The following is a 26,038-nucleotide window of genomic DNA, read 5'->3' on the forward strand; positions in this document are numbered from 1 at the left end:
TTGTGAAAGTAGATGTGTCATTAACCAGTCTTCCAATTCTGTTACGTCATGTAATTTTTGCTGTATAAAGGACACTTTCCCCCAAATTGATGAGATTGTACTCTTTTTGTTTATGAATATGTTTTATTTGAATTAGCAGTGTGCAATTTCAAGGTTGCGATAAATTGCCATGATATTTCCTATTCCCCTGTAAGTGGTTTTTCAGGTTCTCAGGGTACACAGGCCTGTTACAGACAGCCAAAATAAAGCTGCTTTGAGTCACAGTGGAGGTATGGTGTTTCAATGATGCATGCGTCCTAAGAGTCCAGAAGTCGCACCAAAGCCACTCTCCAGCCCTAAGGACTGGAGCAGGCCACAGTATACATTTAAAGCAACACACATGTAAACCAATGTAAGGTTTCCTAAAACAGACTTCTATTTCATTGGATCCATTGATGGAAGAGATGAAAACATGTTCCTATCTACAGAATCGCTTATCCTAAAAGCAACCACACACAACTCCAAAATCATAAATACTGGAAGTGAGAGGAATCAAATGAATCTGCCAATTGTGAGTCTAATCTCATTGCTGTGAGATTTCAGGTTATTTTTTTTAAAAAGGTGCATGTACAAAAGAGGAAAAAGAAGAGGTAGAGAATGGAGTTAGTGCAGGGTGCTGGGAAAACAAGTAATGTACACTCTTGACAAAAAACAACAACAAGGACTATTGTGCAGATAAGTAGTAATGCAGAAAAAGTGTTTTAATAAACATGAAGTTGAAGGCTTTCATAACCGGTGTCCATAGTTTTCAGTGTGTTTTCCAGGCTATGTTCTGGAAGAGTTTATAAGGCAGTGATGGCGAACCTATGGCACGCGTGCCAGAGGTGGCACTCAGAGCCCTCTCTGTGGGCACACATGCTGTCGTCCTAGCACAGAGTTTGCCAGAGTTTCTTACTAGAAAGCCAGAGGGACGTGGCACTTTGCAATAAATAAGTGGGGCCTGGATTGCAGTTTGGGCACTCAGTATGTAAAAGATTCACCATCCCTGTTACAGGGGATGTTTCGCCTCCATCTGTGGCTGGCATCTTTAAAGGAACCTTCTGAAGATGCCAGCCACAGATGCAGGTGAAACATCAGGAATAAACTCTTCCAGAATGCAGCCACAAAGCCTGGAAAACACACAGAGAACTATGTTTTATTAACATTATTGATACTGTTGTAATCCTATTAAAGGAATTGCACAAATGCAGTGCAAAGGCATCATCAGGCAGTAATCTCAGTCATCTAGAAAGCAGAGTGGAGACCTGATTTTGAGAAGAGCAGAATCTTTCCCCTTGCTGTCGCTTATTTCTTCACAATCAGTCGCTTGAACATCTTTTCCTCCAGTGGCATGCCAATGGCAGAAGATTAGCCCAAGGGGATGAGTGTGGGTTCAGTGGCCCTTTTACGCTTGAATTGTGGCAGCATCTTCTACTCTGTTCATGACTGAGGATTTCAGATACCATGCTATTTTTATAATATAGTTTTAAGCAGAGCATTTTGTTTTATTAAAAATATAGCCTTTCTTTTTCTACAGATTGTTTTGAAAAGCTTCAGGTACTCAACAGTAAGTACATCTATTAAAGGGATGTTGAAAACAACTCCTCCAGATCAACCAGTAGATGTCTCTGCTCTCACATCAAGTGGGCAGTTCTGTAATTGCTTTAGTTCTGCAGTTGGCACTGTTCCCTACCTTTTTCCTGTGGCAGCAGGAGTCTGACATGCAGAAATTTAGTGGGTGAAGCTTTTCTTTGAATGAGGATAAAGTGTCTGGGAAAGTTCACCTGCATCACTTATTTGTGATGAGCTGCTGTGAAAGGCATTGGCTTGGTTTTATTTTGCTGCATGGGCAATATGGCTATCCATGAACATGTCTCTCCCCATTTACTTTAAGTAGATGGCCCTGGGTGCTAGTATTATGAGATATGAGCCCCTATCCTAAACTTAGCCCCTTGTTTTACGCAGGGGGAACATTCAGAAAGGTATCAGCCCCCTGCTTTTTGAATCAGTAGTCTAGGATTGTGCCACTTTGGTTTACTCTTTTCTGCCATACTTTGAACTGGTGAGACAGCATTCAAAATGTATACTACCACACATTCCTCCTGTTAAAATGTATGTGGCTTTAAAATATTTTTTTAAAGTAATGTGAATGTGATCAAAGTATGCTAACACTTTGGTTATGCATGGAGAGCAATACTTTTGGGTTATTCTGTCTTCTCCAATGCAGACTGGGATGGAAAAAAAGTTTATTTGTATTTTATGAGAAAGCTTTTACAATCGCTTTTCTCTCAGAGACAAAAGTGCCTTACAATAAATAATGCATCATAACGCAAATAAGAGATTTCTGCCATAAATGAATACTTTGAAATTCTACATATTCCCCTACTGATGTTCAATGTCCTTAATGTGTTTCTCCTTTCAGTCATTCTACTGCTGGTTTCATTTGCTGCTATTTGAATGCCTCCAGGGATTTAAATTCCAGCCGTGACAATTTCATCTGAATAGTGTGGAATCAGAAATACTGAGAGAAACTGCATTGCTGTTACTAAAGGCTCCAGGATGACTGGGATAAACGAAATTGTATTCTGTCTACCCTTTGGCAGAAACTGGTGAGAGCTGCTCACTGGGCACCAGTTTGTTAAGGTGTTCAGCATGCCAGGCAGGGGATTGAAGTATGCTACGGTATAGTAGAGACGGACAGGTTGGTAGGAGCAGGACTTCTGTTTTCCAACATTAAAGGCTCTATAAAGTGCATGACTCATTAAGCTGAATGTCATCCACACCCATTCATTATTGTGCTTTACCAGGCAGATGCCAAAACCAATGTCTGTCAAGCCCCTGCTCGCCCACCAGCATTTGCCTAGCTAGAGCATGGGTTCTGTCAGCCAGATGTACCCACTGGGCCCTGGAAATAAGCAGAGAGTTCTGATAGCTAGTTAAGTGACATTAGCGTGTTGAATGTTATACATCTGACCAACCAAACTCATCCAAGCCCAGCACTCTTATATGATGGTCTGAGATAAGCATTAAAACTAAAAAACAAAACAAAACAAAACAAAAAACCCTCAGGCAAGCCGTAGGGATAATAAATTGATCTAATCTAGCCTTCTCCAAAATAAAGCTGCTTCAGGCCACTAAGGACAGGAACACAGGTTTGGCATGGCTTCCGGCCTCTTAGGACGCATACATCATTTAAACAGCATTCCTCCAAAGTGACCTGAAGAAGCTTTATTTTAGCCTGTCTGTTCGGGCCCTTAGTTGGCCAGCTGCTAGATTTGAGTTCAATTTATCATGGTTGGCCTCAAGTTGGGCAAGTCTCAATTCAATTTTAGGTTTAAAATGAACAGTAATAATAGAGGCCAGATTTTGATGTGGACCACACCGTCTCACCTGCTAACTAGCTGCCAGAAATGCAGCTGAGTTCTTCTCAAGGTCTCCATTACAGGCAGTAAGATTTCCACCAAATGATTGTTATTTCACACCCAGTACCTTTTTCAATATATTGTAACAAGCAAAATGAACTTATGAGAGATGTGGTGTCCTGCTCCCAGTTTGGCAAAGGTGGCTATAAGATCTACATAGGTGCACATGTGACTTAACATAGGCATTCTCTTTTTCTGAAATGTCCTTATAGATAACTGTACTTTAAGTCATTAATGAAAAATAAATTACTTTCCAAAACCAGGAAACAACGGTCCCATATATACCCCAGTTTCCCTAGAAAGATACTATGAGCATTTCTGCCAGGAGCTAATTCCTTGCTGCTTAGGTGTTCCCACTTGCACAGTGTTTTGCCCTCTTGTAGTGCAAGTGAAGTCATGGCTTGCCTTACCTGAGTTTCATTTTCTAACCTACAAAGAAAAAAAGCTCTCATAACCTGTCTTCTGGGGTAAGTTTACACTAGAGATGCAGGGTGCTTCTACAGTAGCTATTTACTGAGGATTGGGCATACTTCACCAACTTTTGGGGAGCTATCTACATCAGTTCCGTTTTCTCTTTTTTCAAATTGTGTTATACCTTACTTTTTGTGGTGGTGATACAAAGCGGTATCAAGTACTTGTTTATATGATACAGGGGAAAAGCTCATATGAATGGGAGATTTACAGCACAAGTCTTCTGTCAAGTAATAATAGTTATATACCATAAAGACTATATCAATGGCTAATTCTGTGTTGTAATTTAAGTAGAGACAATGTAAAAATGAAGAACATGTAGCTATACTGTTTATTTTCAGATCATGATAATTTCACTATATTCAAATTAGGTAAGACAAGCTCTTCAAAAAAAGAAACATTTTATTGTATTTTTGCGGTAGGATCTTTTAAAATATGAACAACACAATTTAGAACGACACAGAGAAAATAATTACATATGCACATGCATGTTTGCTCTGGTGAAAACGAAGACCTTAAAATCCTCCATGGGCCTATTTTTTTCTATACTTTGTCCATAAATGCCTTACTGAGCTATAATTCCCAAGGTATTTCTGGAAGAAGTAGAGGCATTACAGTGGTATAAAATCAATGCAGATTTACAGTGTAGGCATATCATCTTATTACAAAGGGACACTGGTTTTCTGGGTATGTTGCAAGGTTGCTCCTCAAGGAAGGCAGTAGGTTGTATAGTTATCTCCTGATTGGGGCAAAATCACTACCCTGAAACCACACAACCTACTACCTCACCCTGCCAGAGCAAAACAAAACTGTTCATTTCATTTTGCATCCACAACTCAGAGATCTCGCATATGATATGTGAGGAATATTTGGAAGATACAGCCTGCCATCTCTACTGAATGTGGTCTACTGTTTGAGGAATGCCCAGTAATGCCAGACAGGGGCAGATGCTGTCACTAGGCCATATCTTTGCATGTTGCTACTCTGTAGATGTTCCATGGGCATCGTGGGAGCTGTACTGTCCTTCCTACTTCCACTGATGTCCAGTATGCCTCTGAAAACCACATGGGCTTCCTCTGTGCCACCCATCGTAGTCAGCATCCTTGCTGTACTGCACTTTGCCTTTCCTTTTGCACCAGTGTAGCATGTCTCCTGTGGTGAGAGAATAAGAGGCAGTTTCTGCTGGACTTAATTCCCTCCTCCACTGGCATTCCCTTTCTTTGTGTGTTGTGTCTTTAGATTATAAACCTGAGGGCAGGGAACTTTTTCTTTCTCTTCATTTTCTTGTTCAGCACCATGTACAGTGATGGCACTCTATAAATAATGGACTCTTTCCTCTACCTCAGTTGATGCCCCAGGACACCTACTAAGCAGGTCCACCTCCTGCCCCATAATGCTAACTTCAAATGGACAGGCAATTTGCCTATATTATACTTAGGAAAATGTGCGATCTTTCTTAATTCCCAGTGAAATAACAATACTAACAAAAGTGGTTATTTAAAAAAAGGCACACACTGTTGTAGTTAGCCCAGATTCATGCACCTGCATCTTACCACCTACATGTACTGTGTACCATGAAAGAAGAGAATGTTATTTGGTTGGCTTGCTATACCTTTGAATCATGCCCTTTACTCAAAGAGGTCACTATGATTGATAGCATAGTTAGTCATGTCTACCTAAAAGTGAATTTCATGGAAATCAATGAGGCTCACTTCCAGGAAAATTGGTACATTTCAACTTTAAAATAAACACTCATATAATTTATTGAAGAAGGTCAGCAACCTTCTCTTCTGTCATTATTATACACATATGCAATATTTATTAATAATATCCAGTAAGATTTTTGTGTTATGGTGAGATTTATCCTGCGTTGCTATCACAGCCACTTCAGGAAAGACAGTAGATTGTATAGTTATCTGACAGCCAGGGCAGAACCCTAAAACTATACAACCTACTACCTCACCCCAAAGGACAGTCTGAAATGATCTAGATGAGGTTCAACAATTCCCAGGCTTGCATCTCAGGAACCTGGAAGACAAGACAAAACAAAACACTCCAGAGGAAAAAAAAATTAGTGGCTTTGTATATTGAAACAGCAAATCCCATCAGCCAGTCAATGCACTACTAATTGACAGTGTCATTTGATGTGGTCTTTATGGAACGCAGATGTTGCATTTTATCTTTTTTTGGGAAAAAAAATGCAGATGCCTGTCATCTCAAAAGCTTGTATTGTTGTGACATTTTGATAGACAGTCAGGCCCAGCTCTATCAGGTCTGGACTAGACTAAGGAGAGCCCTTCCTTCAGACCATCTGCCATGGTCCAGGCCTCAGAGGGAGAGAAGACCTGCCAGACCTGATCCCCTTCCCACTGCCATTCCCTTCCCCTTTGGTGTCATGTCTTTTTAGATTGTAAGCCTGAGGGCAGGGAACCATCTAATTAACCATTTGTAAGCTGCTCTGAGAGCCTTTGTGGCTGAAGAGCAGGGTATAAATACTCCAAATAAATAAATAAATAAATAAATAAATAAATAAATAAATAAATATTTGACTGTTCTAATAAAGGTATTACAGTAATTGATTTTTATTATGATGAATATGGCTCCCCATCACTGTGTTTTGTGCCATGTAAGTAATATTTTTATGTGCTACACATGATCCTGCATTCTGTGTATATGTAGAGGCTAGGACATGCTGCTGCTAAAGTGGGTCTGGTGAGGCATGGCCAGGGTTGTTTCTGAACTAATAAAAGGAAGGTTAGGGCTATTCACTTGCTGGAGACTGCAGCAATATAATGCTCTTATCACTGGAGGGGGAGACTCGTGGAGATCACCATGTTTGTGCAGCTATAGATTGCACCTCAAACAGGTAAAGATTACCATTATCATATTCTTACCTTTTCCTAATTCATATAGGAATAGCCATTATGATTTAACGTGTCTGAAAGATAGTCCTGAACCATACTGGGCTGAAATTGCTGCACATACTTCACAGCCAGATCTTGTCCATCTCCATCTATTTCTCATTGTTCTGCAGATTGTCAGACACAAGCATTTTTCAGCCCCACTACACATAATTCATTTGGGAAAAATCAGAGGTTGAATTTGTGTCTTGCTGTATACAAAACTGCAACTGCGCAAGGGACATCTTCTACACAGCTCCAAAGCTTCCTAGTGTGCCAACACAACATATCAAACAAAAAGGGTTGTAGGATCCTGTTTTTTTTCCCCCTTAGCCAAAGCAATAATCACTTTCATGACTCGTAATTTTAGCAACCTGATTTGTTGAATCATGCCTAGAAATGATTCATGAATTACTCATCCTGGCAATGTTTGCAGATCTTGAGAGACAGATATTCACGATCTTTGTTGATATATATTTCTTATTGCAAGGAAGACCTGCTGGGAATCGGTCATCTCACCTAGGAAGAAAAAGAAAGAAAGAAAGAAAGTAAGTAAGTAAGAAAGAAAGAAAATCTTACTGATAAACAGCAGTAATAAACCTGCAGTCCTGTGTACATTTATCTTGGGAGGAAGATTCACTGAACTCTGTCGGATTTAGTTCTAGCCCTCAGAAAAATACTACCTCCCGGTCAGGAGTCTACCTCAGGTTGTCAATGAGATTTTATATTGTATTAACTGTTTTCAGATAGCATATGGTTTATATTGTGATTTTAAATAATTGTTATTAGAATTATTGTTGATTGCATAATTTAACTGTAATCCCACTTCAATCCGTCGGGAGAGGCGGGACAATATAAATAAAACATTATTATTATTATTATTATTATTATTATTATTATTATTATTTAAATGTATCAGGCTGTGTATTGCCCAGATATTGTGATGTAAGTGACCCCTTTAAGATAGATACATGCAAACATGATAAGAACATATAAATTGTGTTATCAACAGTACAGAATGCAATACTCAACAGGAGAAGCCATCCAGGTGGCATCACATAACAGCAGAACTACATCTGTTTAGAAACAGAGAACTGCTCCTGAAAATGCACAGTCGTAGATCAAATCCTCCCTTCCCATTCAATAATATGCCATTTTACGTACCTAGTATTCTGAAATTATTACAATGAGCTCCAAATCCTGTTGGTAGTGCCAACATTTTTGTTTTTGTGTGGCTTCAAGTCATTCCAACTTATGATGACCAGAAGACAAAGCCATCATGGAGTTTTCTTGGCAAGATTTGTTCAGAGGCAGTTTGCCCAAGGTCAGCACTACACCATGCTGGCTTTCAGTCTCAAGTAGAGTAAACCCATTACAGGAACAGAGAAACAATCAGTTCCCAATCCTATTGTTAGTTCCAAGTAGGAACAGACCCATTGAATCAATTATATTTACATCAGTAGCACCTCACCATCAGTTGGTCAACCAATTAGAATAAACTCAAGTAGACCAACTGATTGACCAGCCAATGAATGGTGAGGCACTACTTATGAAAATATAGTTATTTACTTCTATTTCCATATTTATGGTAAGGTACACTTTCACCTGCTGGACTCACCTGATCTTATAATTTGGGGCTAAGATTAGGTGATTATATGGTCCAAAAAACACTGCAGTAATAATCCACTTTGAGACCACTTTAACTGCCCTGGCTCAATGCTAGGGAATTCTGGGAACTGTAGTTTTGAGAGACATTTAGCTTTCTCTGACAGAAAGCTCTGGTGCTACAATAAACTACAATTCCTAGGATTCCCTAGCATTGAGCCAGGGCAGTTAAAATGGTCTTATTTTTGCATTGTGTTTTAGACCTATGATTCTATAATGTTGTACATAGACCCCAAATTTGAACATATAATGATCTTTAGAAAAACAAGCTCAGTGATTCTTTGTGTTTAGCAGAACAACACATAATGTTCAGAAAGAGCATAACATGCAGTAAGGTTGTGGGAGATTCACATGAGTATTCAGCAGAGAAATCTTTTATCTCAGCTTTTCTGCTAGTAAAAAGCAGTATTAAATTGCTTCACAGGTGAGTCATAAGCGCCATCATAAATATTAATGACAAACGTACGTTTTAACCCTGGTTGTCCTGTGGTTGTCAACAATAAAAATGTTTGGTTACATTAATTCTTAATGTGCCCGTTATGAAACATTTTGCTTAAGGGAGAAAACCAATTACTTTGAGGTTTTTTTAAGTGCTTGTAAATTTATTTTAACTTCTTAAAATGTTGCTTAATAAACCAGAATGGCATGAGCAGAGTCCATCTAAGATCTATTCCACAGTAGGAAAACTGATATCCCCCCACTGCCAATTTCCAATGTTTCAGTGCTGAATGAACAACGCCCATGCTCTTTGGAAGACTGGAACTGAGGCTAATAAATACCTCAGCAGTCTCTCCTTAAAAGGCACCAAGCCAGTTATTGCTGTTATGTAACAGAAAAGATGACAGTTTTAAGGCAGGAGAGATATACAATCCAAAGGCTAACCACTGCCAGAAACAGGAATTTAACAGAACATGGCAATTATAAAGCACATAAATATGGTTGACAACTTTTAATTCAAAGAAGAACCACCCAGTGGCAACTTCTATGCAAGGGTAAGTAACAACTTTCAGTTAAGGTATATATGTGCATGTGTATATGTATGAACTGAGATTGCTGAATGGAAGGAAAGATTAGTCCCCTCTCCTATTTTAATGGCAACTGGGCTTCTCTGCAGTTTAAATAATGTTTTAAGAAACGTGCACTTAACAACAACTTGGAAATTACTTTTGGGACAAGATGCTGGCTGGGAGATGCTGCTAGGTGTTGTCCAAAACAGTAACTTCTCCAGGCTTTGCAACTGGTATCACCTAGTTTGCTTGGCCCTCAATCACTGCTACGGCCAGGGTTGAAACCCACAGTGGCACTATAAAATGGAAAATTACTTCAGTCTACCTCCATTGCCTACTCTGCTGTGCAAGTTTCTTTCCCCCATACAAGAAGAGCTGGAATCCCTCATGTTTGACTATGGGTACTTCCAGATTAGCAGCATATAATACCGAATGATACACCTGCTCTGAGGGACTGCTACCCTCTCTAGAAAAGGCTGCCTCCCAGTTTCTGCCACCAAGGATCTCTACCCTACTACAAAACCCCCATCTTGTCAGGATTTCTCTTCAGTTCACTGGCACTCTTCCAGCATATTACTGCCTCCAGACACCAGGCTAACATTTGCACAGCCCCTCCTGATTCAGATGGAATGAGGAGATGGGTTTCCTCTACATATGGACCTGAAATTCCAAATGATCCTTACAGATATGTATATATGCTGTGGCAACCAAAATGGAACTTTGTAGGATCCCACAACTTAACAGCCAGAGAGAAGAGGTCTCCCAATGCTTATCCAATAGTTATTCTGAAAGCAGGACTGGAAATGGTATCAGTCAGTGCCCTCACATGCATATCTGGAGTTGCTCCACAAGAATTCTGTGCTAAATTGTACGGAATGCCACTAGGAGATAAACAAGTCATCTAGAATTCCTTCATCTCAATCCTGATAAAGGTCACTAACTATGGTGACCAAGGGGCCATTCAGACTACCTTTTACCCTGGATCAGAACCCAGATTAACCACAGGAAGTTTATACTGGCCCCGATCCTTCCACAGGCAAAAAATGAGGCTTTCACACCCGTTCAGGGGCAAATCCACCTTGGCGCGGGTCTTTTGAAAGTGTAGTAAAAGCTGTATCTTTTGAGAAAAAACGGGTCCGGCAAATATGAACTTTTCCCTGATCATGATCGGGTCAAGTTCAGGGGAGGGATTTAGGTCAGAGGGAGGGTGGAAAATGCCTCCCTTTCATCAGGGTGAAGGAGGAGGAGGAGGAGGAAGAAGGAGCTGGGGGAAAGAAGGGGGCCATGAAGGGCAGAATTGTGAAGGAGGAGGAAGGAACAGGGCGAAGGGTCAAGTTTAGGGGAGGGAATTAGGTCAGAGGGAGGGCAAGGAATGGAACATATCTTCGCTCTCGCAGGCAGCTTTCTCTCTCTCTCTCTCTTTTGTATTTTTATTTTGACAGACTATGGGAATACTTTTTCTACAGGTAGATACACATATAGATAGAATGTGTCTGCTTGCGTTTCATTTCCCTTTCAATAGCTTGCTCCCAGGATGGCACCTCACTTTGCAAGAGGCTTTTTTTCTAAAATACTTTTTATATGCGAATGCTACAATGCGAATGTTACAAATGTTTCTCTTTCAATTTGGCAAATTGATACCGAATGCTTTTGCTACTGTATGTGTCTGTAAGGAATTCTGGGGTGGCTGAGGGAAAGCAAAGGATGCAGAGATGGCATTCCAAGGTGAGGAATTTATTATTATTATTATTATTGTTCTTGTTGTTGTTGTTGTTGTTGTTCTTGTTGTTGTATGTTTATGAGCTATTCTGGGGTCGCAAGGAGGGAGGATGCAGATATGGCATTAGATTGCATCTTGAGGTTGAAAACGGAGGCAGAGGAAGATCCATAATCTGTAGTGACCCAAATACACACAACACACACACACACACACACACACACACACACACCTGGAGGTTTTTAAATTTGACAAAATATGTGCACACTGCCACCAGTTTTTTTTTTTTTTAAAGGAGGGGGAAAGCACCCATCCGGTTGCCCAATTGCTGTAGGAAATGTCACCTTTGACGAAAGTGGAAATGAATTTGATTGACAGCAAAGGAACCTTCTTTTGAACCGGTACCTGCAAATGTGAACTCTCCGCAAAGAGCTGCAATGGCATTCAGGGTTAAATTACCCCGATTAAGGTAAATTATAGTAGGCACTTGCTTCCAGAGAGATTCAGGAGGGGGGGGGACCCATATCTGCCCAGTTCCATCCGTGGTAAATGGGCCAGTGGGAATGGGGCCCAAATCTGATACTGTACTGTATCCTGAAACAATCCTCAAAGCTAAAATAAATTTTTTTTAAAAAAAATCCATAAGCACCAACACACAAATATTTCAATAACGTCTAAAGAGACACATAAGAAAAGAAATCTTAGTGCAAATTAAAAAAGCTAAATCAAAACATACATGTTAATAAAATGGGGATGGAAACGTAGTAATGAAGGTGTGCTGAAACAGACGTATGAAAATATGGCCACCTGCTTGATACATTATTATACATGTTGATACTGGGGTCCTTTTCAAAAGCTTAAGACTCACACCTAAGTGAGATTTAGCTACTATTCCACTCTTTCCCCCAGTCAAGATTTTCTGTGGTCTAAAAATAAACAGAAGACTCAAGGACAAGGAAACAATGAACTTATGACCACCCTACACCCATTTCCCCAGAGTAAGGCTCAACAAACCTGCATGGGATTGCACTAAAAATTCTTTAGATGGTCCTGCCCTGTAGAGAGTCAACAAATGTTGGCTATTCCAGAGCAGACAACTAGTGTGGAAAGTGCTCCTAATCTCCCTGAACAGCCAGGAAAGAAGCAATGAATGAAAAAGACAGAGAGCGCCAAAATAGAATAGAATAGTAGAGTTGGAAGAGACCACAAGGGCCATCCAGTCCAACCCCCTGCCATGCAGGAAATCTGAATCAAAGCATCCCCGACAGACGGCCATCCAGCCTCTGCTTAAATACCTCCAAGGAAGGAGACTCCACCACACTCCGAAGAAGTGTGTTCCACTGTCAAACAGCTATTACTGTCAGGAAGTTCCTCCTAACTTTGAGGTGGAATCCCCTTTCCTGGAGTGGAATTCCATCCATTGTTCCAGGTCCTGTTCTTTGGAACAGCAGAAAACAAGGCTCGCTCCCTCCTTAACATGACATCCCTTAAAATATTTAAACAGAGCTATCATATCACCTCTTATGAAACAAAAAACAACAACTTTTTTTTTTTTTTTAAAAACTGACTCTAGCAGTTAAGAGCTCTTCAATTACAAGGGACCGTACAGCCATTCCATCTTTTTTTTCTTCTCCTTAATAATTTTTCCCTTGTAAAAAAAAGTAAATGAAGGACTATCTAGTCTGCCCTTGACCTTGGTTAGCAATTCCTCTTTTCCTGTAAATCTCCTAGGCCTGGCACTCAGAGTACAAGAGCAGTTGCTGGAGCCACCTGTGCCTTGGAAAGGCCACTGGGCTAACACAAACCCTTCCATTACCCTTGCAACAAAACCTTCACCTAGCACTGCCACTAGCTCCAGCCACCACTTGGACCTGCCCAACAACACTGCAAGCAACAGTGCTTTTGGATCTATGACAATGTCATTTTAGAATCAGCCACCTGCTGCTAACCAGAACCTACTGGAGTGGAGACTTTCATGGAAGTGACCATCGCTGGCAGCGCTAGTGAGGCAGTGTTGGACACACCATGTCATGGATCCATTAGGACCTAGTACTGTCCTTCTCTACCATTTTGTCATATCTGGAAGAAGAGAGTTTTCATACTTCTTAACAAGCAGCACTAGGATGCTTGGTAAACATACCTTGCAGTCCAATTCTATCAGGTTACATAGATATTCAGACACAATATGGCAGGATAGAATTCTTCACATACAGTCTTAGAGGTTGGATTTCAATAGACCACAATTTGGCTAAAACTAAACATGTTTAGTCTACATTGATTTCCTTGTGTGTGTTTGTGTGACTGAGTGAGAGTGAAAGAATGAAAAGCATATGCATAACTCTCAATCCAACCAGTGGATTAAAATCAGTGGAACTTAGTTCTTAATTTTGGTTGGTTTGGGGCCCTGTCTTGGTGTTAGTGGGCTTTATTCATATGCTTAATACTGGTAAAATGCGGCATATACAAGTTAATGATAGGAGCTCTAGTGAGCATTTCTGCAATCTCAATAGGAAGCAAGGATAGCTATTCAGTCTAAGCCGTAGAAGTGATACAAAGCCAGTTTGGAGGATAGATAAAAAAAAGAGATGAGAAGAGTGGGGAGAGAGAAATGTATTGAAGGAAAAAAATTACCTAAAATTGTATGGCTTCATGAGGAAGAAAAAGAAAGCGAGAAAGGGTCAAAGCTATGAAAAAGATACAGGCCTTTTTATAAAATCTATACACATTTTATGGCCATCCTTTGTCAGTGATTGATTACTTTAATCCTGGAATTTACTAAAAATAAAGATTTTTTTTAAAAAATTTCCAGCCCAATTTCATGTGTGTTACCTAACAGATAAACCAGCATATGTTTTGCAGAAATTATCCCAAAAATAAGATGCATGGGATTTTTGTTTTAGGACTACTAATGATTTGAGTTGCTGTTTCCAAATTGATCAAAGAACAATTCTTAAATAATGCAATATTTACACTGGAACAGGTAGACTTATTATGACAGCATGGCTACAAACCATGATGAAGTTTCTGCACTTAGGGCGGAAAAATGAAACGCACAGATATAGGATGGGCAACACCTGGCTGAATGAAACTACATGTGAAAGAGATCTGGGAGTCCAAGTGGACCACAAGTTGAACATGAGTCAACAGTGCGACGCAGCAGCTAAAAAGGCCAATGCAATTTTAGTCTGCATCAATAAAAGTATAGTGTCTAGATCAAGGGAAGTAATAGGGCCACTGTATTCTGCTCTGGTCAGGCCCCATCTGGAGTACTGTGTCCAGTTCTGGGCACCACAATTTAAAAAGGATGCTGAGAAACTGGAGCGTGTCCAAAGGAGAGCGACTAAAATGAAGGGTCTGGAAGCCATGCTCTACGAGGAATGACTTAGGGAGCTGGGGATGTTTAGCCTGGAGAAGAGAAGGTTAAGAGGTGATATGACAGCCCTGTTTAAATACTTGAAGGGATGTCATATTGAGGAGGGAGCAAGCTTGTTTTCTGCTGCTCCAGAGACTAGGACCCGGAACAATGGATGCAAGCTCCAGGAAAAGAGATTCCACCTCAACATTAGGAGGAATGTCCTGACAGTAAGGGCTGTCCGACAGTGAACACACTCCCTTGGAGTGTAGTGGAATCTCCCTCCTTGGAGGTCTTTAAACAGTGGCTGGATGGCCATCCGTCGGAGTGCTTTGATTTGGATTTCCTGCATGGCGCGGGGTTGTACTGGATGGCCCTTGCAGTCTCTTCCAACTCTATGATTCTATGAAGTTAGAGAAGAACAACCTGGGATTTGTTTGGCACCAGAGAGATGGTGCAGTCCTCTTCAGAGGGGAACAGAATGCTTGAAGTTCATCCATCCAAACAGAAAGATCTGATGCAAAACATTTCCCAAAGAAGCACACTGTGGGATGCAACAGCAAACCAATGTTGCTGGCAACATTTGGTAGCTCTTAAATTGAAATTGCATTCTCTCTCTCTCTCTCTCTCTCTGTGTGTGTGTGTGTGTGTGTGTGTGTAATAAAGTTTTTTTGTAGTTAAACTTTCATTAAAGGAGTGCAAGTAAGAGTTTAAATTATAAAAAAGCACTCATATCACTGCTACCACGGTGCTCAACAGTATTCTCAGTGTCAATTATTCATGTTTCTTTTGCTGAAGGCTCTAATTTTACATAAGTGAAAGCAACAGGGGAACTGTTATGCTGAAGGAAGAAAAGCACACACACAACAAATGGAGATTCACTTTGAAAGGAATCCTTATTTTGTAATTCAAGCTTGATAGGTTTCCTATTGAGAAGTTGTCCTCCACAGAGCCTGCTAATTGTTCTTTAAGGCCAGCTAGACCTCTGTATGTACATCTAGCCCTCACCAGGTTAGTATTCCAAGTTCCCTCTAGCTATTTGTATTTATTTCAGTAATGTAAAGGAGGCAAGTATTTTTTATCCTAAACTCTGGATGTAGAGGCTGAAGGTGAGAAAAGGCAGCATCCTTGGGGCTTTCAGGATCTGTACCTTGGTTTCAGCAATCAAGTATAGCACATCCCTATTTGCAAACCCATAAATCCTTATGAATACAATGTAGAATCCTTGCCCTCTAATAATTAACCCAACATGCCAATCCACACTTTCCCCACACTGACCGCTAGGTGTCACAACCCAGTCTTGCAGATGAATGAGGAGCAATTAAGCGCTCAGTGCAGCAGTGTGCTACATCAGCAAAAAGCTGTTTAGACATGAAATCTGTTTAAATATGTTCTTTCTCTCTGTTCTTATGAAAATAAAAGCCACTCTTTGCTGTTGGGCCAATGCTAGCTTGCACTGCTTCTCCAAGGTATCAAGCATGATTTTTTTTTAATTATTTATTTTTTGCCCTGTTGCCAGGGATCCTTTGAGCTGGAGATTGCACCAGAGATCCTTTGCACTGCAGGCATGTGCTTTGTCACTCAAGCCACCCCATCTCCTATCTGTATATTCATGCAAGCTCTGCCCATATTTATTGCATTTAGGAACTGTGAAACTAGACTTCTGCATGCTAATCCATGGTCAGTCTGATGGTGTGTGAAGGTGACTAATATCTTATGCATTTCTGAGTATAATCCAGTGAAGTCTAAGGACTCCATGATGAAGAATAACATGGAAACAAGCCTTATTTGGGCCATCTTCAAACCTGTTTTGGCCAAAAGTTAACTTGAGAACTTTTCCAAGCAGACCATTCCCCCTTTGCCTTCGGTGATGTTGTGGTGTTAAATTATCACCACTTATTTACTCTCAACAGATATAACAAAACTCTTGCACTCTCCCTGAAAGCCCAGACTTGCAGCTTGAGGCTGTTTTGATCTAGCATTACTCCTGAAAGGCCATGTGGCCTGGAGTGAGTTTGACCAGCTGTCGCGACTGCATCATTTGCACAGCTTTCTAGGGAAGGGAGATTTTATGATAGTGGTTCATGCGTTAACCACCTCTTGATCAGACACTGTTGTTGTTGGCGTTGTGTACCTTCAAGTTGTTTCTGGCTTTATTGTGACCTTATCATGAGGTTTTCTTAGCAAAATTTGTTCAAAGGGGGTTTGCCATTGCTTTCCTCTGAGGCTGAAAAAGTGTGACTTGCTCAAAGTCACCCAGTGGATTTCCATTGCTGAGTGGGGATTCAAACCCTGGTCTCCAGAGTCCTAGTCCAATGCTCAGTCCACTACTTTTGTCATGCACCACCTTCAAGCTGCTAACCTATCATGGGGTTTTATTACCAAGAATTTTGCAGAGGTGTGTGTCACTTTGCTTCCCTCTGAGGCTGAGAGTATGTAACTTGTCCAAGGTCACTCAGTGGGTTTTCACGGCTGAGCAGGGATTTGAACCTTGTCCCCCAGTGTCCTAGTCCAACATTCAAACTACTATGCCACACAGGCTACACCATTACTGCCCTTAAAAAGTGTTATTTGTAAATAAGATATGTTATAATAAAAAGTGTTATTTGAAGCTAGAGCTACAGCAAAATGTGGCAGTCACACTGTTGTCTGATATGTTCTTTAGAGATCTCATATTGCATCATTTGGATCCATTACCATGGCTTGCAACTTGCTTCTAAGCTCAATTCAAAGTGTTGCTTTGAATCTACATCCTAAAGGGCTCAGGGCCAAAGATGTCTGAAAGGTCAGCTCCTCCCATATACTATAAGTCTGTCCAAGAATCTGACACCCTCAACAGATGCCCTGTTGTATGAGCCACCAACCAAGAGGTTGATGAATACATATGACAGAGTCTTCTCTGTAGCACCACCACCACATGTGTGGAACTTTCTTGCAGGAAGGTTAGGCTAGCTGTATTCCTACTGAACTTTTGGCAGGCTGCCCAGACTGCATTATATGTATTTTAACTGTGTGTGTGTTTAAAAACTATTGTAAAAAATGTTTTAAATCTTTTTGAAGGCATTCCTTGTGTTGTGCCTAAGCTCAGGAGCCTGACAGTCTAATACATAATATAAAATAAACGAATGACTAACAATATTTAGCCAATTATCTCCTTTTTACCAGAGTCAAAAAAGGCAATGGTATAAAGAGCAGCAAGTGCTTGGGGAAGGTTTCATTGGGCAGGAATGGGGAACCAGATGTACCCTGGGTTTTCCCCCCTGCTGTTGTCAGTGGCCTGAAAAGGTTCCTATACCTCAGTGACGGCGAACCTATGGCACGCATGCCAGAGGTGGCACTCAGAGCCCTCCCTGTGGGCACACACCATTGCCCCAGCACAGAGTTTGTTAGAGTTTGTTACTAGAAAGCCAGAGGGAAATGGCACTTTGCAATAAATAAGTGGGTTTTGGGTTGCAGTTTGGGCACTCGGCCTCTAAAAGGTTCACCATCATTGATATACCTAATGTAGGAATACAGCCATTTAGCAGACAAAAGTCCAAAACACACTGCAGAAATAATCCAGTTTGACGCCACTTTAACTGCCCTGGCTCAATGCTAGGGAATTCTGAGAACTGTAGTTTTGTGGGACATTTAGCCCTTCTGTGTCAGAGAGCTTTGATGCCACAACATATTACAAATCCCAGAATTCCCTAGCACTGAGCCAGGGCAGTTAAAGCAATCCCAAACTGGATTATTTCTGCAGTGTGTTTTGGACCAAAGATAAATGCCCTACTTGGGGATATTACAGGCCTCTTCTCTAAATTTACAGTATATAAACTTCATGGAGAGAGGGAAAAAATGTAGAGGTAGTCTAGCCACCTGCTTGGTCTGAGGTAAGCCTGCTCCCATAAACATGTGGACAGCTGATTCTTATTTTTATATGATAACAAATTACACTTGGTTGAATGAAAATTATTTAAGAAAACAACTTTGATTTATTTCAGTTGTATTTAATACCTTGCTATTTCACATGACTTAGAATGCCCCACCTGTCATTGAAGCCTTACATCCCCTAACAGAAAATTTGTAATCTCAGCTATATTTACCACAGCAGAGAGCCAGATTTGACTGCAAATAAAACAGAATGCATTTCTCAAACAGTGGATGCTGGGGAAACGGCTTATGGATCATGCAGTCAGAAATAATTGCTAAACATGGTATTGGGAAAAAAAACTACACTGATGATTGGAGGTATGCCCCAAGGTGATGTTTGGACCTGTTTCTCTTTCATGCATAGGCTCAGATTCTATATCAAGCCAGTGGAATATATAGAGCTCTGCTGGTGCATTTCCACTGGACTCCTCCTTCTGACCCTAACTCAGTGGGCCATTCCAGCATCACAACACCTACTGCTGAAGAAATTTTCCTTTCAGAAAAAAAGAAATAATTCTGTTATAGATATAGAGAACCAAAGTGAATCTAATGTAAATTGAATACACTATCTATGTATAGAATTGGAGTTTTATACATATAAAGATGCAGTTTGTCAAATAAGGACAGTTACAACTGCTCTAAGGGCGAAATATTATAAATCTTATTGTGACACTTAAAGGAACCATACATATTTCACTGCAACATTTTGCCGTTTGTTTTCAGTGTTTTCATAAAACATCGTCTTTGGGTGACATGTTTTAAGAAAAATGTTCAATAATCTTCGATATGTTTTTGATTTAATATTATCAATTTTAAAACTTTAATTATATATGTTTTTCTATGATATTTGGCTTATAAACAATATTTACATCAGCTATCTAAATCAATGTACATCTGTAGAACATTTTTGGAAACTGCTGTGTATTCAAACATCAATAAACAGAACAGAGGTTTGCATTAAGCAGTATATGCATTGTACTCAGTGAGAATCATACTCATCTCTTCAGCCAAGAAATCATTAAATGACCTTAGATGAGCCACCAGTTTCTGAACTCTGCATGTTAAATGTGGGGGTAAAATACAGGCCTACTTTAGAGGGCTGTGGTGCTAAAATAAAATATCTAAGCAGCTTTGAACAATGTAAAGTATCATTGGTAGATACTTCATGCAAACTAGTTGAAAACAGAAATTCTATCAAGAATTCAACAATTTTCTTTGCCCATTACCATATATCATGACTATTCTATACAACAATCTAATTTCTGCAATGTAGAAACTGACACTGTGTGACCAATTAGTGTATATACTCATGTATAAGTCTAGAAATTTAGGTTAAAAAGTTGACCCAAAAAAACCTGAGTCGACGTATCCACAGGTCAATGTAAGTACTCTATTTTAACACACACACACACACAAGCACACGGTGAAAGGCAAGACCCCTCTTCTACTCTCTCACCCATCCAACCTTTAGTATGAGTACAAATAGTTATGTCTGCTAAAATTTTATAAGTCCTTTGGCATTGTTTTCTTTTGATACATCCTTCATTTACATGCCCCTATGTTTTATCCTCGATTTATCCATGGGTCATATCAAAATCTATAATTAAGGCCTCAAAACCTGCCCTCAACTAGTAATAATAATAATAATAATAATAATAATAATAATAATAATAATTTATATTTTCCACCTCTCCCTGCATATCGAGGCAGGATTACAGCAAAAAATTCAACAATACAAAATGCAAATACAATGTTATCTAAAAATACAAACAATAAAACGGTCAGCAATACTGCTACCAATCATTAAAATATCCAAATCGTTGTCTGTTCCCATGCTCTTAAATTGGAAGTGGGGGTGTTCTTTAGGATCAATCATAGCAGATCAGATGGATAGGCCCGCCGGAAGAGATCTATCTTAAGTGCCTTCTTAAAGGCTTCCAGTGTGGTAATAAGGCGGATCTCTTCCGGCAAGCTGTTCTATAGTTCAGGGGCTGCGGCTGTGAAAGCTTTATGGGAAGTTGTAACTAGTCTGGTTTTTGTGTATTCCAATAGTTTCTTCCCTGATATTCTAAGAGTGCGGGGCGGATTGTGTAGGGAGAGGCGTTCCCTTAAGTAACTTGGACGCAAGCCATGTAGGGCTTTAAAGGTAATGACTTTGTATTGCGCCCAGAAGCTGATCAGCAGCCAATGTAAAGATTTTAATATTGGAGTAAAATGGTCTGATCTAGATGTTCCCGTGACCAAACTGGCTGCAGCATTTTGGATCAATTGGTACTTCCGAACTTTGTACAAAGGTAGCCCCATGTAGAGTGCATTACAGAAATCTAAGCGAGAGGTAACCAGTGCGTGTACTACTGCTTCAAGGTCTCTCTGGGCCAGGTAGGGGTGCAGTTGGTGTATCCACCAAAGTTGGTACCAAGCACTCCTGGCCACTGCCTCCACATGAGATGACAACTGCAGAGAGGAGTCCAGGAGCACTCCCAAACTGCGAACTTTGACCTTTAGGGGAAGTGTGACCCTGTCCAGGACTGGTTGACAAATCTCCATCCCTGGACCAGGGGTACCTATTGCAAGCACCTCCGTTTTCTCTGGATTCAACTTGAGTTTGTTTTCTCTCATCCAGCCCATTACCGACTCAAGACAGACAGTTAGAGGAGAGATGCCATTCTTTGTCACTGCAGCAGTCAGAGACATAGAGAAGTAGATTTGGGTGTCATCAGCGTACTGATAACACAGTGCCATATGTCTCTGGATGATCTCTCCCAGTGGCTTTGTGTAAATGTTAAACAGCATGGGAGACAGAATGGCGCCCTGAGGCACACCAGATGTCAACTCTCTTTTACGAGATCAGCTGTCTCCCAGCATCACCATCTGGAATCTGCCCGAGGGGCAGGAAGTCAGCCACTGGAGTGCAGTGCCCCCGATACCTAACTCCCTCAGGCGTTCCAGAAGGATACCATGGTCTATGGTATCGAATGCTGCTGAGATGTCCAAGAGTACCAACAGGGTCACACTTCCCCTGTTGATGCCCAGGCGGAGATCATCGATCAAGGCGACCATGGCAGTCTCAACTCCATATCCCGCCCTGAAGCCAGTTTGAAATGGGTCTAGATAATCGGTTTCATCCAAGACAGCCTGGAGTTGGAGGGCAACTGCCCTCTCAATCACCTTGCCCAAGAATTGTAGTAAGGAGACCGGTCTATAATTATTTCTTATCAGGGGATCTGGGGAGGGTTTTTCAAGAGTGGTTAAACCACTGCTTGTTTAAGCTTGGATGGAAGTTTCCCCTCCCTAAGGGATGTGTTAATTATAGATTGAAGTAAAGTTGTTACTGCATCCCCTCCCTGAGCGGTCAACCAAGATGGGCAGGGATCACATGTTGTCATCCTTACACTTTCAAGAAGCTTGTCCACTTCATCGGTATTTACAAACTCGAATTGATCCAGTCTAACATAGTCCACGGAGTCACTGGATGCCTCTCTTATAGTTCCTGTTATAATAACAGCATCAAGATCAGCCCTTATCTGAGAGATTTTATCAGCAAAAAAGTCGTTAAATAAGTCACAACAGGCTTCAGGGTGGGAGATCGCTGAGTTAACTCTTTGACCACCCTGAACAGCTCTGCTGGACAAGACTGCTGATGCAATACGAGGAGCATAGAACAAGTTCTTTGCTGCGTCGATTGCCACTCCATAGGAATCAAGAAGAGTCTTATGGCATGTCTTGTCAGATAAGACGTGATGTTTCCACCAGAGGCCGTCATCATTGCGGAGCTTGCTTCATTTTCCGGAGACCTTGAGTGTACCATGATTTTTTATTAGAAGCGGGCCAAAAAAGGTGCTCAGGAGTGATAATGTCTATAGCCCTGGTAAGATCTTTATTCCAGGTATCAACCAAGGCTTTGACAGAATCACTGTCGTTCCCAACCATAAAACCCTCTAGGGCTTCTTGGAACATTTTGGGTTCCATCAGCCTTCAAGGGCAGACCATTCTAATAGGTCCTCCACCCCCGAGGGGGACCTGAGTAATGGCCTTCAGTCCCACCTTGACCAAAAAAATGGTCTGTTCATGACTGGGTGGAAGTCTGAATTACCTCCGTCCACGGATGTTCCTGATCCGTAATAAAGATCACAGCGAGTGTATTACCAGCACAGTGTGGTGGACCCGAGACCATTTGGGACAGGCCCATGGCAGTCATGGAAGCCATGAACTCCCGAGCTACACCTGTTAGATCTAATGAGCTGGCCTCGAAGGGGATGTTGATAAGCAGCCTGGGAGACTCCAACACCTGCTCTGATACCAGCTGGGTCAGTTCGGCCAGGGAGTCTGTTAGGCAACGGGGTGGATGGTAGACCCATCAGAATCCCTAGACTGTCCCTAGCCTTCAGGGTTAGGTAAATGAACTCGATGTGGTCCATCTTCTGGATAGGTTTCCTGGTCAAGGTGAAGATGGATTTGTGGACCAAGGTCGAGTATATACGGTACAGCAATTACACCAAACAGGATTCAAGGTGGTTTACAAGCATTAAAAAAAAGGTATACCATATATACTCATGTACAAGTCAACCTCATGTACAATTTGAGGGAAGGCTTTAGGACCAAAATCATGGCTTTTGATATGACCTGTGGGTAAGTTGAGGGTAAAACCTATGGAGCTATAACACAGTATCTAAAGAGGAAAACACCACTTCCATCACTCCTCTTCCTTCTCAGGACCTCTCCTGACCACTTAACACCACTTCCCAGATGAAGGAGGTTTTAACATTGGATTGAGAAGGGAAGGAAAGTGGAGTTTGGTGGTCAGAAGAGATCCAGAGTGGGAAAAGGTTTTAAAATCAGCTTGGGAAGGGAAGGAAAGTGGGGTTTGGTGGCAGAAGAGATCCAGGGCAGAAGAAGGAGGATGGGGAGAAAAGGTTTTACCATCTGATTGAGAAGGGACTCACTTCTCTTACACACACACACACACACACACACACACACACACACACACTCATACACATACTCCTGCCTGGGCAGCTCTTTCGGAAATTACTGCCTCTGCAGGGAGAGTGAGGCATCGGGGCACTGCTTCTTTCAGGACCTTTCTAAGCACCACTGCTGTTTCTAATTGCAAGGGGCACTTTCTTTCTTCAAATTCCATAGCCCTGTCATGTTCAGAAGCCTGAACTTCTCCTTCTCCTCATGATGAGTAGTGTCAAAATAACCACTGCATAGACCTGAATTCCAGCCCTCATCAATGCACATGTATAAGTATTAGACAATTTTGCAGCTTTATGTAAAAATTAACTTTGAATTATGAAAATGTTTTTCTTACAGGGTTATATTATGGTGTATACATAACTTGTAATTTCTCACTCACAGGTGATATTATAACTGTTCGTATCAGTCTTTTCACCAGCCAATGTGTTGATTCCCAGCTGATCTCATAACCTGTTTTAAACAAACATAAAATGTGCATTTTTAGAACAGACGAAAAACTAGTAATTGCAATCCTAGAAAAAACTGTCCAAACAAAGGTAACCCATTTGGATTCTCTATTTAGAGGACTGTGATCTATGAAAACAGATTACATAAATTCAATAATACAGTCAGCCCTTCTTAGACACTAATTTTTTAATACATGGATTCAAGCATACACAGTTTGAAAATGTTCAAAAAAAGTATAAATTTCAAATATCAAACCTTGATTTTCCATTTTTAATAAGGGACAGCATTTTGCTCTGTCATTATATTTAATGGGACTTGAGCATACACGGATTTTGTTATACACGGGGGATCTTGGAACCAAACCCCAGCGTATAACAAGGGTCCACTGAATTTCAACTTATTTAACAGACTTTTAATTTTGCCAGCTTTTTGATAATCACTTATCACTACCCTGAGTTGTACAATGTTACAATTCTGTTATGTTTAATTTTCTATATTAACCCAGCCTTTTAGAGTTCACCAGGTAATAAAAGGCCAGAGCTAGAAATGAAACAAATTTGCTCTAAAAACCTTTCCACAAAATTCTTCCCTTAATTTTTTTTTTACTATTAACCTGGTAATCTCTGATTACCCAATAAACATTTTTATTGGAAATGAAATTAGCATCTGACTTCCAGTTTAGATTACAAACAATGATAGCCAGTAATTTGACAATCTATGAGACTTCATATTTAACAATGATCCAAATCATAATAATAATAATAATAATCATCAAGGAAACACAGTATGCCCTTGCTTTATGTGGGGGATCCGTTCTGGACTCCCCCGCATAAAGCAAATTCCACGTATGCTCGAGTCCCATTTAAATGAATGGAGTTCATGCATGTGGCAGTGCGGCGGTGTGCACGTGCCATGGACGCACACCCCATTAGTTCCTATGGGACACGCCACCCCTTCCTCCCCGCACGGCTTTCAGCATATGCTGAAAGCCGCGTAAAGCGTGCCTGTGTATGACACGGGCACACTGTATCTTGTAAAGTTCTCATTATACCTATACAGTAAAGTCGGCCCTTCATATCCACAGATTCAACCACCCAAGGCTTACAAATATCGTAAAATATGTAAATCAAGCAAACCTTGATTTTTCCATTTTATATAAGGGACACCATTTTTACTAGGCAGTTGTATATTATGGGACTTGAGCATCCACAGATTTTAGTATCCACGGGGGGGTCTTGGAACCAAACCACAGTGTATACCAAGGCTAACTGTAATTATACTTTGCATTTCCCCTCTAGCTGCAATCCACCAGTAACATTTTAGGAGTATGTCATTTAATAACTGAAGCAAGAAAGATATTTGGTATTGATTTAGTTCTTATCTTAACAGAAACCATCAAAGACTAGAATTTTCACTTTTATACAGAGAATTCTTATATGATTAAGCACATAAAATGAAGGTTATAATAACATTAAAGAATTTGCTGATGGTCATAAAAGAATTCTGTGTTATCTCAAAAAGAGAATGAACATCTCCTCGAACTTGCTTTCCCTCAAAGCTAGTTTAGCTCATTCTGCCATTATGAGGTGGACATGATTTTTAAAAAGGAAAATTGAAAGAAAGGCTATACAGTACTTAATTAATGGCACTGTCAGATAATTCATCATCAGGTTATACAACACAGATTGTGCTTGTGTGTAGAACACATTACTTCATCACTACTTTACATAGGAAGTTAGAGAATCGTACAAATAGATCCACAGAGCTTTCACCAGCTACACAAATGCTACCCAGCTGCACTCTTTACATCTGGAACTCCTTCTCCTACACCTAAAGCTATTCCAGTGGCTCTCGTGACCTTCCAGAGGCATATGGTATGGCAGATAATGGGCCAAAGCTTTTATGTGTAACGGAAGCTATGCCTGGAGCTATTTGGATCTTGCCTGGGGCTCTATCAAAAGAGAAATGCAAAACAGCGGGCAAATGGATGCCTCTTAGCAGCCTCCTGGTATCGCAGGAGTGTGCAGGGCTGCTGGTGGGTCATTTTTAAATGAGGCTGCCAAGCAAATGGACCACATGAAGGCTCTTATATGTGGTTATTATTATTTCTCTAATTATGGCTGTGATTTTTCATCTTTAATCCACCA

At 40.7% G+C, this 26,038-nt stretch overlaps 1 long non-coding RNA gene across 3 annotated transcripts in view; it reads right to left on the bottom strand.

Annotated features, from left to right (window-relative positions):
* Positions 1-4,316: 4,316 nt before the first annotated feature.
* Positions 4,317-26,038, bottom strand: part of LOC149312580 (uncharacterized) — a 206,360-nt gene continuing 184,638 nt past the window's right edge. For all 3 annotated transcript variants that reach the window (XR_016281270.1, XR_016281271.1, XR_016281272.1), the window contains 2 exons: positions 23,824-23,894; positions 4,317-7,330 (listed from right to left, as the gene is read on the bottom strand). This is a non-coding gene — a long non-coding RNA (uncharacterized LOC149312580). The remainder of the gene's footprint in view (positions 7,331-23,823; positions 23,895-26,038) is intronic.

Source organism: Sceloporus occidentalis, unplaced genomic scaffold (genome assembly GCF_023333645.1).
Source record: "Sceloporus occidentalis isolate IW3139 unplaced genomic scaffold, rSceOcc1.0.p SCAF_5, whole genome shotgun sequence".
NCBI lineage: Eukaryota > Metazoa > Chordata > Lepidosauria > Squamata > Phrynosomatidae > Sceloporus > Sceloporus occidentalis.